Source organism: Apteryx mantelli, chromosome Z, assembly GCF_036417845.1.
Source record: "Apteryx mantelli isolate bAptMan1 chromosome Z, bAptMan1.hap1, whole genome shotgun sequence".
NCBI lineage: Eukaryota > Metazoa > Chordata > Aves > Apterygiformes > Apterygidae > Apteryx > Apteryx mantelli.
The window spans coordinates 8,733,604-8,749,917 of NC_090020.1; positions in this window are offsets into that span (position 1 = coordinate 8,733,604).

Sequence of the window (16,314 nt, forward strand, 5' to 3'; positions counted from 1 at the left end):
ATTGCACAGGATTGCATCCAGGTGGGTTTTGAATATCTCCAGAGAAGGAGACTCCACAACCTCTCTGGGCAACCTGTTCCAGTGCTCTGTCACCCTCACAGTAAAGAAGTTTTTCCACATATTCAGATGGAACTTCCTGCATTTCAGTTTGTGCCTGTTGCCTCTTGTCCTGTCACTGGGCACCACTGAAAAGAGTCTGGTCCCATCCTCTTGACACCCTCCCTTCAGATACTTGTACACATTGACAAGATCTCCTCTCAGCCTTCTCTTCTCCAAGCTAAACAGGCCCAGCTCTCTGAGTCTTTCCTCATAAGAGAGATGCTCCGGTCCCCTAATCATCTTTGTAGCCCTTCGCTGGACTTGCTCCAGTAGTGCCACATCCCTCTTGTACTGGGGAGCCCAGAACTGGACACAGTACTCCAGATGTGGCCTCACCAGGGCTGAGTAGAGGGGGAGAATCACCTCCCTCGACCTGCTGGCAACACTCTTCCTGATGCAGCCCAGGATACCATTGGTCTTCTTGGCCACAAGGGCACATTGCTGCCTCATGGTTAACTTTGTGTCCACCAGCACTCCCAGGTCCTTCTCCGCAGAGCTGCTTTCCAGCAGGTCAACCCCCAAACCGTACTGGTGCCTGGGGTTATTCCTCCCCAGGTGCAGGACCCTGCACTTGCCTTTGTTGAACTTCATGAGGTTCCTCTCTGCCCATCTCTCCAGCCTGTCCAGGTCCCTCTGAATGGCAGCACAGCCCTCTGGGGTATCGGCCACTCCTCCCAGTTTTGTATCGTCAGCAAACTTGCTGAGGGTGCACTCTGTCCCTTCATCCAGGTCATTGATGAAGAAGTTGAACAAGACTGGACCCAGGACTGACCCCTGGGGGACACCGCTAGCTACAGGCCTCCAACTAGACTCTGCGCCACTGATCACAACCCTCTGAGCTCTGCCATTCAGCCAGTTCTCAATCCACCTCACTGTCCACTCATCCAGCCCACACTTCCTGAGCTTGTCTATGAGGATGCTATGGGAGACAGTGTCAAAAGCCTTGCTGAAGTCTAGGAAGACAACATCCACTGCTCTCCCCTCATCTACCCAGCCAGTCATTCCATCATAGAAGGCTATCAGGTTGGTTAGGCATGATTTCCCCTTGGTGAAGCCATGCTGACTACTCACGATCACCTTCTTATCCTCCACATGCTTGGAGATGGCCTCCAGGATGAGCTGCTCCATCACCTTTCCAGGGATGGAGGTGAGGCTGACTGGCCTGTAGTTTCCTGGGTGCTCCTTCTTGCCCTTTTTGAAGACTGGGGTGACATTGGCTTTCTTCCAGTCCTCAGGCACCTCTCCTGTTCTCCATGACCTTTCAAAGATGATGGAGAGTGGCCTAGCAATAACATCCGCCAGCTCCCTCAGCACTCGTGGGTGCATCCCATCGGGGACCATGGATTTGTGGGTGTCAAGTTTGCCTAAATGACCTCTAACCCGATCCTCCTTGACCAAAGGAAAGTCTTCCTTCCTCCAGACTTTCTCTCTTGCCTCCAGGCTCTGGGGTTCCTGAGGGCTGGCCTGAGCAGTAAAGACTGAAGCAAAGAAGGCATTCAGTAACTCTGCCTTCTCTGCATCCTTCGTCACCAGGGCACCCTCCCCATTCAGCAAAGGGCCCACATTTTCCCTAGTCTTCCTTTTGCTACTGATGTGTTTGAAGAAGCCCTTCTTGTTGTCCTTGACATCCCTTGCCAGATTTAATTCCAAATGGGCCTTAGCCTTCCTTGTTGCATCCCTGCATACTCTGACAACGTTCCTATAAAAGCACATAGCCATCCATGACAGTCATGCGAGCTATCCCACCATGTCTTTGTAACTGCAATGAGATCATGGCCCTGCGAATGCACAGATCTCTAATTCTTCCTGTTTATTCCCCATGCTGCGTGCATTGGTGTACAGGCATTTCAGAGAGGTAATTGAGCATGCAGGTTTCCCAGGAAAGATGGAAGAGGATCCTCCATAGTCATGTCCTGTACGAAGGTGGAAGGTGGAAGACCAGGCAGACCCTTCAAAGATGATGTGACCCATGAAGTAAGGCTGCTAGAAAAACATCTGATGGGAGGATAGAGTTCTTGCAGTGACTTGCAATGGACCCTGAAGGCCCCAAAGCAGGTAACACCGGAGTCATTCCCCCTGCAAGCAGTTTCTTTTTTCAGGGTCATAGCAGAATCCTCAAGCTCTGCAAGCTGTTCAGGTCAAACTAATACCATAATTATTAAAGTAGCTGAACCAACCAGTTTTACTATGAGAAAGCAGCTTCTCAGACATGCCTAGAAGAAATGGAGCTAGTTCATTTCATGAATTGCCTTCTGTGGAGGAAATAGCCAAATTGCACATGTGTGTATGTATGTGTGTGTTTGGGTAGAGGAGTGTTAAAACTAAGCTTGGGCAGGAAAGCACTCAGAATTGTGAACGTGGGAAGGTTGGCAGAATTTTCTATCTGCTTTCTGTGTTTCTGAAATATTTGTACATAGAGGGGTCTGGATTTGGCCCCATTTTTGCTGGCACAGCTCAGATCTCAGAAGCTTATTGCACAGGGGTTGTGGTAGCCCAGAGCCAGAGCTCTGGGGGGGAATGGAAGTGTCTTCACAAAGCAGCTTCTCCCCTCTAGGCAGGTCAAGCTTTGAATCCTCAACTGCTGGCAATTAGTAGTTCCCAGGCCCACAGCACTGACTGAACTGACTGCGTGGCAGCTTTAAATCTCTCTCACTCCTCCCAGAAAAGCAAGCCAAACCAAAATGGAAAGCTTGCATGCAGTGGAAAATGGCAACAGCTCCTTGGCATCTCAGGGAGATAAAGTGGCAGGGGGGGTTTGAAGCTGAGATGTGAAACAGATCTGCATGAACATGGTACTTCTTTGTGACATCCAGGTAGCACAAAAACAGCATGGTCCCCTGTGCTGCATCCTCCTGTGGTATCCCCTGGGTATGGTTGAATGCCTCTCTCCCTGCTGCCTCTCTACCTGCTGTGCATCACAGGAGGGGGTTCCCTCAAAGGGAACGATCTCTGCAGCATGCACAGTGTTTGGCCCAAATAAGGACAGCTCTGGCACCTTCCCTAGACTCCAGAGTGCCCACACAAATGATCCAGCTCCGAGACAACTTTAGCTATTCTGTCATGTACCCCAGCTTTGGGGAATATGGGGGAAACTTAAGGAATTAATGATAAGCAGAGCAGGCTTGTCTGTATCGCTGGTGAGTCCCAACCTCTTAAACAGCAGAAAAAGCACTGTGCACACTGGGCCCAGGACAGGTGCAGACTGACTTCTCAGTCAGACAGAGATGCTCTTGAGCTACGTCCAGCAAGGAGAGCTGAGTTGGAAACTAGAGAGAGACGGAGCTTGGGACCAGCAAAGGAGTAGAAGGGCCAGAGAGGATATTTATTTCCTTGACATTCTACTTTCTGCTTCTGGTGAGAAAAACATTCGGGAGAGCCCTTCTGTGGTACTGGTACACCCGGGTCTTCGTCACAGAGTCCATGAAGAGAGAAGCAGACAGTTCTCAACCTGTCTGTCTGCAGCTGTGGGCCTGGTTTGTACTTGCTTCATTTCTGCCTGTCTCATTGCTTCACGGTTCATTTGGCTGAACTCTTCACACAAAATTACGTGTTAGGCGAGCTCTGCGCTGGGAACATTGCGGGAAGGCACTAGCTGTCCAGGGAAGGGATGGGCAAAAGGACTCTGCTTTCAGCATCCTTACTGACTACCTTACCAAGCAATTGTGCTTGTTTGCTTTGTTAACCCATCTAGAATAATTACGTTTCAAGTCACTGAAACACACCTATGAAACCAAACCTACCTGGCCAGCGACTGTGCCCCCAAGCCTCCCACAGCGTGCCCTTCCTGGTTTGTTCCAAGTCTTTGCTTTACGCTGCACGGGGAAGAATGAGACTAGCACGTGCCTGATATTTTAACTGAAAAAACTTCAGTGATGAATGAGTCCAAGAGGTATTTCACTTCCAGACCTTTATTTTCAGTCACCTTGCAGCTGTGCTGCAAAGTGAGCCTGAGTTAAAAAACTGAGCAAGCCTAAGGACAAGCAGATGCTTTGTTTTTGAAAGCAGCATGAGGGGATCCCCTGATTAGAGCCGTCAGCCATGCAGGGGCACTGAAATGAGTGAACAGGGTTCAGAAGTGCCTGGTACGGCCTGTGTGACTGCAGCTGCAGAGGGAAAGTCCTGCTTGAACGCAGGGACTGCAAACAGTTGCATAAAAATGTTATCCTTGAGTTTTGTACCTGGCCCTGAGTGTGAGCTCTCCCTGCTGTGAGGGGACCGGAGATGGGCTGGAGTGTGGGGTAGCACTGGAGAGCTCGTGCTGCCACATGTCACTGTGGTGTCCCTCCGTTCTGCCCCGCTTCTGAACATACTTGAAGTGCGGGACCAGGGTGGTGGCAGCGTGAGGACCCGTGTCCCCATCATGGCTTAGCTTGGTGCCAGGGTGACTCAGAACGGTCTCTGGGTTTGATGGCAGCCTGAGAAGCATAGGACCAGCGTATGAGGTAAAGACTGGAGCTGCAGAAAGATTAGAGGAGTGGAAACTTGTTTTAAAAAAAGTTGGCACTCTTTTTAATGCTATCAAGTCCCGATAGTGGAACAAGTAAGCTGAGGTCTTTTAGACTTGCATCTCATGACCAGAATTGCTCTTTAAATCCTGGTTCTAAAAGCTTCATTGCAAGCAGGGATGTTAGCTGATCAAGAGAGAGCTCACAAGGGACTACTGGGCCCCAGGTGGTGTTCACAAAAGTGTATGAAACAGCATTTTTACAGTTAGTCCAAAGGCTCAGACATGCCAAAGGATGCTCAGAAATGCTGAAAACCTCCCCACTTCCCCAAATCAAACTGTAAAATCCACACTTGAGGATCATAGAAATCATAGAAAAATGTAGGTTCGAAAAGGAGCATCTGGAGGTCCCCAGTCCAACCCCCTCCTCAAAGCAGGGCTCACCAAAGCTAGATCAGGTTGCTCATGGCCATGTCTGGTTAAATTTGGAGTACCTCTAAGGTCAGAGATCCCACCACCTCCGTATGAGGTGGTGAGAGAGAAGAGCCTTTCTCTGTCTTTTCTGTCTTCCTCATTTAGGTAGTGATTGACTGCAATTAGACTCCACTGCAGCCTTGTCTTCCTTAGCCTGGAGAAACTCAGTTCCCTCTGCTTCTCCTCCTATGTCCTGCTCTCCAGTCCCCTGACCATCTTAGTGATCCTGTGTTTCAACTCTCCAGTTCATCAACACCCCTCCTATACTGGGGCACTTCAGATGTGCTGAGCAGGGGGGAACATTCGTGTTCTGCAGCATTTTGGTTATGCCTTTAGGCTAGCCAGATTTCAAGATATGTGCTGTGATCTTTTTTCGCTGAGTGTAGAAGTCGTACGGGAAAGGAAAGTCATGGCACAGCTTCTCAGTGTGTATCCTCAGCTGACGGAAACTCTCTAGCTGACTTGGGGTCAGTGCAGTATACCCAATTATAGTTGGACAGGACTGGCCCAGGGCTCACATTATTTGCTGTGTTTATTTTGAGAGTTCTGTGCAAAAATTGAATTGCACTGGGCTGCATTGCTTGCACTCACGTATTCAATCCTACAGACCCACATGTGAACTAATACTGTTTTTAGAAATCCTCTGTGGAAGTACAGTAAGTCTGACATACTGATGCTGTCCTCATGTTTGGAAACATGCCTTAAACAGTTTGTATTACTTGATATTTGCATCGTTTCAATCTGTATTTATGTTCTCGTAATTTCTAGCTAGCATTTATTTACAGAACAGAGTGCAAGCAGTGCTTTTGACAAGCACATGTAGTAACTGGTGTTAGAAAGATCGGGCAGGGCTCGCCTTACAGACGTTTTTAGCATGTAGTTAGGAAGAGTTGTGGGGAAGAAATAGCTGCAACTACATTTTTGTGTTTCCCACTGATCTTAGCTGCTATAGTTTGGGATACACTTTTTTGTGTACACAGTTTGACTTCCTCTTCGTAGGCACAGTGGTATGGCACACTGGAGTCTGCTCCCAGCTTTTGATTGAATTTTTTTCCTTGGTGGCGTACAGTTTGAAGCTGCAGAGCACCCCAGGCAATTGTGTAGTCTACCTGTCTGTTAAAGTAACAGATGCTGTACCAGTGTCAGGGATTTTGTTTGAAAAAACTTTGTTTGTTGTTCATTACAATGTAGATTTTACATAGACATAGCTGCCTCTGTAATTCATGTCTAGGAAAGATGATCTTTCTGCTTCACTACCTTGTGACAAACAAGTTGTTGAAAGAAATTAAAATAGCCTTTGGACAGGGTTCTTGCCTTCTCATATGGCTTTTGGTTCTTTTGCTCCTGATTCTGCAGTGGTGCAAGGCAAGGAAAAGACAAACCTGGACCCTGGACCTTGAGTTGCCTAACAGAAGATTCAGTTGTCTCAGAGAAGTGAGATGTTGTTACCAACAGCAGAAACAAAAAGGATCAAGTCTCTTGCACACCCTTCCTACTCCCATCCATCAAGCAGAAATTCTTCTTTGATGCAAAATTTATGTATTTTCTTACAAAAATGGCTAAGAGATTTGACTCATCTCTTGCAGTCTTTCAAAACCAGAAGCTGTTCTCGTAAGCTGCTAGCTGACTGTACATGGTGAACCTAGGAAGAGTCACTGCAAGTTTACATTTCACCGGAGGTGATTGGAAGTGATCTTGCTGAGCAATCCAGTAATAAAATTGATGTATATTTTCTTGCATCCAAGGTTTTTTTCAGGGTTGCACAAAGCACAATTTAGGGGCAGTTTTATTTCGCCTTTTGGTAATGAATGACATTTGGGTTACTTTCAAGATTTTGGTAGTCAGAGTGGCACATTACTCATCTGTTCTTGTTAAACAGATTCCAGGAATGGCTGAAATCCCAGAAGCTCTTGTATAAAGAATATATAACAAGTTGATCCTTTTGCTTTCCCATGCTTTAACAGTGCACTGTATCTCTCCATGACTTTAAAATGCCAGGAACAGATCAGCCCCCGAAAAGATAGTCCTGTCAAGTTATGTTTGTGTGTTTGTGTTTGTTCATTCCTATATAGTCAGGCTTCAGAAATCAATGGCAAATGCATCTCAGGTGAACTACAGATCTGTATGTTTTACTAGCAGAGTGGTCACTTATACACAATGTAATTTCTGGTATTTAAATTGGATGTATGCATTTGCACTGTGTAATGTAATACATGCACAGCCATATCTGATTGTGGCATAATGCCCAGTATTGCCTTCTATGAAGTATTAACAAATTGAAAGGCAAGAGATTGTCTTATAATAGTGAGTTTTTTAAAAATAATGAAAGTTAAATTCCTTTTCCCCCCCAAGCCTCAGGGTTCTGGTTTCCCAAATTTGCCCTCCAGCCATGAGGACTGTTGCTATTGCTCTAATTGAAAGTTGAGATCCTTATATAATCCTGTGACTATGGAAGAAGGAGTTTTGAGAAAAGGGCAGAGCAATGTGAGAATCTCAAAAATTCAAGGGACCTTGTGGCAGCACACAAAGGCTTCGCGGTTCTTCAGCCCCACATGTTGATTGCCGCAACACTGCAACACACTTTGCTGTTTGGATACTGGCAGGAATTGAGTCCCACTGAGAGTCACTCAGCTTGGGAGAGGTGCGTCAACGCACAAGGAGACATGTGAGAAGGTAGCACTAGTTAGTAATGCCTGCCTGCAGCCACGCTTAGACGGTGACCATCAGGGTCCCCCCTCTCCTTCCCCATGTGCAGAAGTTTCCTGAGGAGAGCAATGGAAACACCTCACTGGTGACCTTGTGCACAAAGCTGTTCAGTGGGATGTACCCTGTGCAGGAAAATGCTGACCTGAAACCCTGATCTCTTACTAAGAGAGGTGAAGACAACAGGGTGAGGGGAGTCATGAAACATCCCTCTACACTTGCTTTGAGTTTGGCATGTTTGCAGACTGGGATTCTTCACACTTATGGAAACCTATCCAGTGTTTGGACTGGACTTTCCAGATCACAGTCAAAAACCCATTAAAACTTTAGTTCAAAGATAATGGTTGCTGCAGGGCCATGAAATTTCTTTTTTCCTGCCGATAATACTCTAATGATATTATTAGATGGACCTAAACTAGAGCCTTGTGAGTTTATCAGATCCTGATAAAAGAAGGAAAGGATTACAGGCATACCTCGGAGATATTGCGGCTTCGGTTCCAGACCACTGCAATAAAGCGATTATCGCAATAAAGCGAGTCACATGAATTTTTTTGATTTCCCAGTGCATATAAAAGTTATGTTTACACTATACTGTAGTCTATTAAGTGTGCAGTAGCATTATGCCTAAAAAAACAATGTACATACCTTAATTAAAAAATACTTTATTGCTAAAAAATGCTAGCCATCATCTGAGCCTTCAGCAAGTTGTAATCTTTTTGCTGATGGAGGGTCTTGCCTCAATGTTGATGGCTGCTGACTGATCAGGGTGGTGGTTGCTGAATGTTGGGGTGGCTGTGGCAATTTCTTAAAATAAGACAGCAATGAAGTTTGCCACATTGATTGACTCTTCCTTGCACAAAGGATTTCTCTGCAGCATGCGATGCTGTTTGATAGCATTTTATCCACAATAAAACTTCTTTCCAAATTGGAGTCCATCCTCTCAAACCCTGCCGCTGCTTTATCGACTAAGTTTATGTAATATTCTACATCCTTTGTTGTCATTTCAACAATGTTCACAGCATCTTCACCAGGAGTCAATTCCATCTCAAGAAACCACTTTCTTTGCTCATCCATAAGAAGCAACTCCTCATCCGTTAAAGTTTGATCATGAGATTGCAGCAATTCAGTCACATCTTCAGGCTCCACTTCTAATTCTAGTTCTCCTGCTATTTCCACCACATCTACAGTTACTTCCTCCACTAAAGTCTTGAACCCCTCAAAGTCATCCATGAGGGCTGGAATCAGCTTCTTCCAAACTCCTGTTAATGTTGATATTTTGACCTCCTCCTCTGAATCACAAATGTTCTTAATAGCATCTAGAATGGTGACTCCTTTCCAGAAGGTTTTCAGTTTACTTTGTCCAGATCCATCAGAGGAATCACTATCTATGGCACCTATAGCCTTATGAAGTGTATTCCTTAAATAATAAGACTTGAAAATCAAAATTCCTCCTTGATCCATGGGCTGCAGAATGGATGTTGTGTTAGCAAGCATGAAAACAACATTAATCAGTGATCACAGATCACCATAACAGATGGCTATAATAGATATAATAATAATGAAAAAGTTTGAAATATTGTGAAAATTACCAAAATGTGACACAGAGACATGAAGTGAGCACATGCTGTTGGAAAAATGGCACCGATAGACTTGCTCAATGCAGGATTGCCAAAAACCTTTAATTTGTAAAAAACGCAGTATCTGTGAAGCACAATAAAGCGAAGCACAATAAAAAGAGGTATGCCTGTACTCCTCAACCAAAGAATATGCCTCTGTCTTTGAGGTATGACACTTGGATCTAGCAACATTGCAGGCATGTTCTAAGAAAATACTCATCCCAATTTTTGCATTAAATTTTGCGCAGGGACAGTGAGGAAGATAGTGATTGGCTCATGCCTGTAGCAATTCAATAATCATTAAGTCTTTGTGACTTTATTGTCTAGTCTTAATTTCATGGTTGTGCAAGTGCTCATATATACATGCCTGAGAGATAAATAGGCAGATAAAAGATAATTTCTGCCTGTTTGGTTAGAGACATTTAGCTCCCGGAGTCTCTCACCTGGCTCTTAGCAGTGTGGTTACAGAACTCAGAAAGGACTGAATTCCCTGATGTTTGAGATCCCCAGTGTATGTGCACACATAACAGCCTTTCCAGAAGTGCTAAGCCTCAAAGCTATTGTTCATTTTAAGGAATGGCCTGAGATACACAGAAATAAAACATTTCTCTGACAGAAAAACATGGAGGAGTACAACTACTGGGGTTGCAAATTGTAGTAACATCCTGAAATGAAAATGGAAAAGCTAATGTAAAAACATTTCAGCTTGAACTTTGGAGTTTATATTAAGAATGGGTTTAGTTATTCCAAGGTGTTATTTTTTAAAAATACTTATGTAACTTAATTATCTGTCATTTTATGCCCCTCTAATTTAATAGAAGTAGGTTACAGATACCCATCTCTGAAAACAGCTTAGTTTGTCTATACCAGAAAGGTACTGACACTTTACATGAATGTTAATCCTATTACAGCGCAAGATGGGCTGGCTACCTGATGTTCTGGACTCACCAGGAGTGCAGAGCCAGTTGTAAGTACCTGCCTAAGTAATTCTCTCTATACTGATAATTTGCCTGATACATTCTGGGTTGTTTTGTTTAGGAGACATATATAGTATCACAGTAACAAAAGACTCTCAGAGGGAGTGGTAAAATTGCCCTGGAATTACAATCCTTCAAATTTCTAATAGTTAATGTGACTGCTCATTGCTTCGGAAATGGTTTGGGCGTGATAAGGCTTTATGTGTACATTTTAAGTGCATGTGGGAGATGATAGAATCTAGATGAGGGGTAAAAGGGTGCAGCTCCCTGGCTTTTGGCTTAGGGTGTCCAGGACATGATGGGACACATCCTGCTATTTTCTGTTCTGGTAGATGTGAACTTGAAACTCAAGCCTTCAAAATGCCTGTCAGATGGGGAAAAAATGCTTGCAAAGATCAGCAAAAGAGATATTTCCACTACAACAATTAAACTTGCTGAGCATGATACGCCAAATATACCCCCCAAAGTTATCACAGTCTATGTGTAGGATCTGGCTGGGAACTGGGCTCTTCCTACCCTCTCTGGTCACTTTGGCCGGAACCACTTCCCTGATAGGAGTTCTCATATGCAGGATCAGTAGGACCAGTACGCTTGGGTTTTTATATCCTCTGTTTTTGACTGCCTGAGGTGGGATTGCTTGTGTCTAGTCACCAGGAATGCGTGAGAACCCACATCTCAGCTGAAATCAGCAGGAGCTGCAGCCCATGGGTGCTTCTGAAACCAGGTCTGTGAGGTGCGAGCAGCTGAAAGATTTGTCATATTTCTTCTTCATCAGGGGAGCTAACGGGACCTCTGTTAGGGGGAACTTATCAGCGTGAATAGTTATTGCTAAGGAGAGCTAGGCTTTCACCTCTCTCCCCTCATGACTTCAGTTCCCCTACACCTTCATGGCCTGTGCTATCTGCAATCTGCTGGCAGCGCCAAATTCTACCACATATGCCAAAATCAAGCAGGGCAGCTCAGTGCCCTACCCTGCACAGGGATGAGCTTGGGGCATAGAGCAGAGAAACAAGTTGAAGCTTAATCCAGCCATAATACAAGTGATGTTGGCTGGTTCCTGGAAGATGAGGAGAAAGCATCTCTGCTTTGTAGCCAAGGGGTGTCTCCATTTGCAACTGGAGGTCTCTCCAGATAGAGGAACTGGGTTCCTTGTCATTCCTGAGCAACTGGGTAGTAGTGAGTCTGGTGGGACTTTCATCTACTTCCTGCTGGCCAACAGATTGCAGCACAGCTTTCAGAGGCTGACATCAGTTTTCATCAGCAGTGCTTTTATCATCTGAAGATTCAGCATCAGAGACACCTTACATGAGCTCCCCCTTAAATCAGCTTGAGCGTTGAAGTATGGGCAGGATATGGCAGCTCCTTTCTAAGCTGGGTATTTTGCTGCATACATACAACACCATAGCGTGCCTCTGGTTTCAGGGTGGAGTTTGAAATGTGGCTTCTGACCAATAAACCCTTTTTACCCTGCTGCCTTGGGTATACTTTGTAAGTGTTCAACAGAGAGGTCTCTTGGTTTAGCAGGCGGAAGCTTCACGAGGTCTGTGTCCTGCAGCAGACCCTCAGCTTTACAATTCTTCAACTTCTGGATCCGAACCAGCAGAGCTCAAATCTGTGACCCCAAAAGTATGCTGAAAAATTTTTGCACACCTGAGATAGCAAGGCAGGGAGGCCAGTCCTACTGGCGAGTGCAAAGTTCACATTTGGCCTTTTCACTGGAATGTTTTGCACTGTAATAGCATATACACTTAATCCTTGATTTCATAGTAATAAGGACTACCTTAAAAATATATGCCTGAGCACTCCAGGAGGGCGGTTTTGTATTTTGTTCCATACATGACAGTAAATAAATGATCCAAATGAAACCTTCCAAATTATCCCACCATTCCAGGCAGTGGAAATAACAGAGGTCAGAAGTTAACTCTGCACTAAAATTACCTTATTCTGAGAGCAATTGTAGGACAGATCACAGCAACTGTCTCCTCCAGTGGTTTTCAGAGTCACCCATGTAGTGACTGAGTCAATTGTTTCATTTCATCAGTCAGTGAACACTTTTAAAAAACTAAAATGTGCTGCTTTTCTCAGCTCTGAGAATGGTAGGACAATACTGTGTCTACGGTGACATAACTCAGAAAGTTCCCACAGCCTTGAGCTTGTATTTGTTGTTTAGTTTGCAGGTATGATTAAATGTGTTTGTCTTTTAAAATAGGTGAAATCCACAGCCTTTAGCTACCACATAGCAAAGACTACTAGCTATCTACCTAGCCTGTACAGTGCTAACAGCTAGTAGAAATAAAGGTGACAGGCCTAGGAGACTGCTAGTGACTGCTAGTGACAGCATAGTGGTGCTGGATCTGCCCAGGTTCTTCTGTGATAGACTCTCTGAAAGGCTGATCTAGAGGGTCCCCTGCCCAGCAAGCACCCATATGCACTTGATGATGAACTACAGAAAGGATCAGGTGCAGACGTAACCTATGTTCTCAGCCTTTCTTGTGCTATGAAAGCAATTCTGAACATCTTTTCTGTAAAGTAAAACCAAAGTTTTCATATTTCTTACCTGGAAAAGACATGTGAAATAATTTCATGGTTAGGGTCTAATAATTTATGGTGTTCACTAGTTATTGGAGCTACTCATGGATTTGTCAATATAATGCTTTTGCCCTAAGAAAACAGCAAAGCAATGAAACTTAAGCTTTTAGAGAAACTTGTAGGGAAAAACTGTCTGAATTTACCATCTAATTCTTTGTCGTGACATAAAGGACTTTGAAATGCCTAAAAGTATGGGGTCTTCCTGTGAAAGATGAGTCAGTTTTTATGCTGAAGCTCTGCGGTGGACAGTGAACTGCAAGTGCCCTGGGAGTTTCAGCATGTCGGTTTTCATACCAGATCTTCAGCTAAACCAAGGAAGAAGCAACTCCGTGTGAGCGTGTGCGTGTGTGCGAGCTCCACACCCGCAGTAATCTGAAAGGAAGCATCATCTGATCCCTGCTATAACAGCCAGATGCTGCAGGCTATGCAGTGCCCTAAGAATTAATGTCCTGCCATTCATTTGGGCCTTTTCAGAGTGCTAGCAGGGTAGTACCTTGGCTGCAGAGCTTTGGCAGGCATGCTCGAAGTATTACTCACTATACAGCTTTGTCAGTACATCAGATTAAAGCACACCCAGCCTATGGATAAAGCCAGATTTCTTTACTACATGTAACTCATTCCCATAGTTCACTTTTTGTCCCAAGATAATAAAAGCATCAATGTTCCTTTTTTCTAATTAATGAAAATTATGTTTACAAGACACTGTCAGCTCATTTCCTCCATGTTATCTGTTTCACTGTCTGATCAACAGTACATGAACTTTCTAACTCCAGGGAGTTACAAAAGATGGATTTCCCTGCTGGTTTTCATATATGACAAAACCTTCTTCCTTGTGCCAGTGTAAAATTGTAAGTAGGTGTTCTTTGCTACAATTACAGGGCATTCAGAACAGCAGGCACGCTATCAGCATCCTTATTTCCAGATCAGGAATACATCAAAGCATCAGATTGAAAAAAGCAAGTCCAAAAACAAAAAAAAGGTGACAAAACAGTTTCTATCTGAAAATGTTGGATTTTTTGAAAGGAAATGTTTTTCCAAGAGTTATTTTTGAGTTCTGTGAGCACTGCTTTTGTAGCTAAATTGAGGAAGTATGGATTTTGTAGGTGAACTACAAGGTGACTGGGTAACTTGATGGACAATCAGCTCAAAGGTAGCGATCAACCATTTGAAGTCTAGCTGGCAGTGAGGTACAGGTGCCATTTCTCAAGAATATTTTTACTACCTCCATTGACAACCTGGATGAGGAGATGGAGGGCACTTGGTGCAAGTCTCGTGCTGATCCCAAACTTGGGAGAGCAGTGGAAGCGCTGGAGGGGAGGTCTGCTCCTTGAAGGGGCCTCGGCAGTATGGAGGGACAGGCTGATGGCACCTCCTGGAGCTCCTGCATGGACAGAAGTTGAACCCTGCCTTGGCTGAGAGAAACAGTGGTGGCACAGGCTGGGGCCAGCAGGCTGGGGAGCAGCTCGGGGGCCTGGTGGGTGCATGTCGGCCAGGGGCCAGCTGCCCTGGGGCCAGCTGTGGCCGGGGCTGTCCTTGCAACGGTGGTGGCCATCAGTGGAGGGAAGGTCTTCCTTCCCACCTTGCTACCTGGCTTTCATGAGATGCCATCAGGAACTGAGTCCAACTTAGGAGCTCCAGTCCAAGAGAGATTTTGACAAGCTGGCGAGAGTCTAACATAGTGTGAGGGAGATAATGGTGGGGCTGGAGCAGAAGATGTGTGAAGAGAGGCTGGGACAACTGGGTTTCATCAGCCAGAAGAAGAGATGGTTCAGGGGGGATCTAATAGCAGTTGTCCACTGCCTTGCAGGTGGTTACAGAGAAGATGGAGCTAATTTCTTCTCAGAGGTGTGCAGAGGAAGAACAAGAGGCACCTTGCACCAAGGAAAATTTTGATTGGGCATGAGGAAAAAAACTTCACCACAAGCATGGCCCAGACACAAAGCCCAGAGAGATGCTGGGATGTCCAGCCTTGGAGATATTGAGCATTCAGCTGGACCTGAGCAACCTGACCAGGCTTTGTGGTAAGCCCTGCTTGGAGCAGGAGTTTGGACCAGGGACCTTCAGAGGTGCCTTTCAGCCTGAATTTTTCTGAACTTCTTTGATAACATTTCACAGGACACTCTTGCAGGAATGATTGAAGATGAGCTAATTTGTTTTGACTGGCCTCATTCTGTTTCCTTCCAACTTTGTAATTTCCTTTGAACTTACTTCATTTCTGAAAAATATTCAAAGCTTTACATGCAGTTTCAGACCCTGCTGTTATTTCTGTATAACAGTTGGTATTTTCTATGTATAATAATGTTCTGGCATTATAGAGGTCAGAAATATTATGGGTTATGAAGCGTGTGTGTGCGCAAGCACAAGATGAAACAGCAGAAAAAGATTAAAAGAATAGTCTTTATTGATAATCAGGAGAACAATTAGCAGCAGCAAGCATTAAGGAATGTAGCTTCTTATGTCATGCTGAGAAGGCCTGTGCTCAGATCAAATGGTGACTCTTAGGAAACCCTGTGATCTGACAAAGAAGGATGGCAGCAAGCTCCCAGAACATATTGTGCCTTTCCTCTTTCTGATAGCTCAAGACGCCTAAAACAAGGAAACGCAAGGCCGAATTTAGCATTCTGAGGCAGAAGTATCACACCGTAGTAACCATCGGGCCCTAAATAATACCTGTCCAAAAACCAGTTTATCCTCACCAGTCAAGAGGAACCCCAGAACACTTGATGAGAACTTGATAGCCGACATCCCTCATCCTCTCTGTCACCCCCAAGTGGTGCTGGCCCGGCCGCTTGGGCACACACCTCCTAGTGCCTGCGAACATGTCGGTGTGAGGGGTGTAGGTGAAATCTGTGGGAGAATATGTGTGAGTGAAACCAGCTTTGTTTAAAGTTGCCTTCCTGTTCCATAACAGCTGAGGCAGATCGCCGAGTTTCAGAGGTGCAGTGCAGACACAGTCCCAAGAAGTCACAAGCAGCTGAGTCCTCGGGAAAGCCAGACTAACAATTCCTGTGGTGCCTCCACACATTTTGATAATTCAAAGATCAACAGGAGGCTGAGGATGTAAGACTTCATTTCCAGCATTATTACCCTGATGGAAGTGAAACAAAACTTAAACGCACAATGCAGATATACCTGGCAACACTCAGAAATGGCAGTTTGGATTTGGCAAATGCCTTTTGTCCTACTTGGACCACCCGGACAATTGCCTGCCTATTTGAACCATTCTCTTACAGTGGTAGGCATGCAATGTTGGGTAATATGCTACATCAAAGCAACATCTGAGAAGGAATGGAAGAAAACCATGAACTCCCATCTGCCAGATATTGTTGCAGGCTGAATAATCACATCAGGCTGCTTCGCTGTTCAGTTAAGAGACAGTCCTGCACTTGACACTCAAGTGAGTAAGCCCTGG